Source organism: Talpa occidentalis, unplaced genomic scaffold (assembly GCF_014898055.3).
Source record: "Talpa occidentalis isolate TD23 unplaced genomic scaffold, MPIMG_talOcc4v2.1 talOcc4.15, whole genome shotgun sequence".
NCBI lineage: Eukaryota > Metazoa > Chordata > Mammalia > Eulipotyphla > Talpidae > Talpa > Talpa occidentalis.
Genome location: NW_023601543.1, coordinates 55,203,324 through 55,206,120, shown reverse-complemented (window position 1 = coordinate 55,206,120; position 2,797 = coordinate 55,203,324). Strand labels below are relative to the sequence as shown.

Here is a 2,797-nt window from a genome sequence, read left to right as displayed (position 1 = left end):
TCTTTGTTTCTATCCTCATCTCCTTTATTTCTCCATAGCATTTACCATTTCTGTTACTCCATAGAATATATTTTTTTGGTTGCTTTCTCCCCCATTAGATTGCTATAAGCCTACAGAAATTTTTGTCTGTTTAGATCACTTTTATATCATAGTACCTGGTGTATTGTCAGCACAATAAATATTTATTAAATGAGAAAAAAAAAACGGGGTTTTTCCTAACAGTTCTATCTGATTTTGCTACATGTATTTCTTTCTTTCTTTCTTCCCCTTTTTTTTTTTTTTAATACAAGCACTGGGTACAGTGAAATTGTACCCAGTACAGTGAAATTCTCCCTGGTGAGAGAATTCACCAGAGCCAGAGCGGAGAGCAGAGCAGGCAGTGACCAAGTACACTGCTGAGGGGAGCAGCGGGCGGCAGGAGAGGTCTGCGAGCCAAGAGGGACCCTCGCCCAGCGGCCCGGATGGAACTAGCACTGCAAAGGCTGTGGGCAGATTCATTCACAGCCCAGCGCTCAACCCCTGCGCCACTGGGGAGGCCCCTGATTTTGCTACATGTATTTCAACACTGTTATTAGACATGTAGACATTTATAATGCTATAACCTCTTATTTAATGGACTTATTTATCATTATTAAATATCCTTTCCCCCGTGTGGCTTACTCTTTACCCTAAAATCTATTTTCTTCTCTTATAAAATTTAGCCTCTCCAGATTTCTTTCCCTTAGTATACCTTTATTGAACATTTTACTTTTATTCTATTTGTGCTTTTAAAATTAAAGTGTATTTCTTATAGATTAACACATAGTTGCCCCTTGCTTTTGACCCAGTCTTCCAATCTATGACTTTAAATTGAGTGTTTAGACCAGTTATAATTTGTCATAATTGATATGGTTCATTTGAGTCTAGTATCTTTGTTTGTTTTCTATTTTTCTCATCTGTTCTCTGTTCCTTTTTTTCCAGTAGTCAAGTATTTTTGTTTCCATTTCATTCCCTTTGTTAGCTGATTATCTATAATTTTTGGTTTTTATTTTAGTGGTCAAATTTTGAATTATTGTATATAACTTTAACTTATTGCAGTCTACCTTCAGTACCTCCAAGTGATATTATACTATTTTGGATACAATTTAAGATCTCTAAAATAGTCTGCCATTTTCCTCTTCTCGCCTTTATTTCATTGTTGCTATACATCTTACTTTTACATATGTTATAAAACTTATAATATGTTATTATTATTTTTGTTTAAACACTCAATTTCCTTTTTAAAAGTTTTAAATAATTAGAAAAATTATTTATATAATTATCATTTTTTGTTACAAATTTCAGAGGAAAAACACGCCTCTGTGTGTCTCCCCCACTCTCGTTACTCTACTACAACACTACTTCTGATACCAGAAGTAGAGGGAGGAGGGTCACTTACACCTAATTCTAACTCTGCACCACCTGCGTATCTGTGAGCACATGGTAGTAAGAGTTAAGAAATTTCCCCTGTTGGCCTAGGTCACCAGGTATAGGTCACTTTGTGCACAAGTTTCTTGACCTGGGTAAGTCAGGTATATGATATATTTTCATGTTTCCCTAAAGGTATGCTTTTAGCAGACCTCCCTGGCTAAAGATAAAGACCAGCAGGTGCTGGCACAGGAAATGAAGACATTCTTAAAGACCCCCCTCCCACACTAAATAATACTATATGGTTTTACCTAACTATCCCCTCTAGGAGATGATATCTTTGGGAACAATAGTTTTGCTGTCATCTTTTCTTGTCACAGGAAATATTGTCCTTTGTGCACTCCATTCTGGCAATGTCTTTCATTCCACCTAGACACCCACCAAGAACATGAACCTATTGATCTCAGTTACATATACTACAATTTGATTCAAATCTGACGGGTACCTGGAGATAGCATCTGCTCTCAGAGTTTAAGGGCTCAATTCCACAAGATTGACCCATCCTCAATTTCAGATGCCAGTTTAAAGTCCAAGTTGTTACCTTTGTTTCTGACTAACTGTAAATCAAAGTGCCCGTGACCCTTTCCTTGGGCTTGATTAATTTACTAGAGCAGCTCACCGAATTCAGAAAAATACATTTACTTACTGGATTGCCAGTTTATGATAAAAGGATATAACTCAATGCAGAGGTTTCTGGGAGCCAAGGGTCATAATGGCGCTTGTATGATCTCCATAGATTGCTGCATCAGACCTTGGCCAACCATAAATGATAACTACAGCAGCAAGACAAGCTTTTGAACCTGCAAGGGGTGGGAGAGGAAAAGAAGTTAATTAGAGCCGACTTTCAAAACAGTATTCTAGTGGAGACCTACCTTTCCATACAAACATAAATTATAGACAAACCACTAAGGATGACCTTGAAGAGGTTCAGAACCATGACTTAAGGAGAAAGTTGGAAGAGAAAGAGCTGTTTCACAAGGGAAAAAATAGAGATTATCCAGCTTGGAAAATGAAACCTCTTCAGTGTCAAAGAAGCCTAGGTTAGACCAGATTCCTGCTGCAGACCTTGATGCAGATGATCCTCAAACAGTTGAGGAAGATAAACATAAAGATTTTGAGAAGTGAGTAATGTTGATAATGATACTGCAGGTCTTCTTGCAGAGCTGGAAAAAATTAAAAAAATAAAGAAAGAACTGAAGATCAGGCCAAGAAGGAACAATAAAAAAAAAAAGCTGAAGAAAGAATCAGTGTGGAAAACATGGTCAAACAAAACACTCTCCTTAATCTCACTGGCCCATCTTCAAAGGCCAACTTTAAAGTTAAAAGGAGGTGAGATGATGATACTGTTTCA

The 2,797-nt window shown here is 37.2% G+C and overlaps 1 pseudogene; it reads left to right on the top strand.

Annotated features, from left to right (window-relative positions):
• The first annotated feature begins 2,212 nt into the window (after positions 1–2,212).
• Positions 2,213–2,797, top strand: part of LOC119245662 (spliceosome-associated protein CWC15 homolog) — an 81,454-nt pseudogene continuing 80,869 nt past the window's right edge.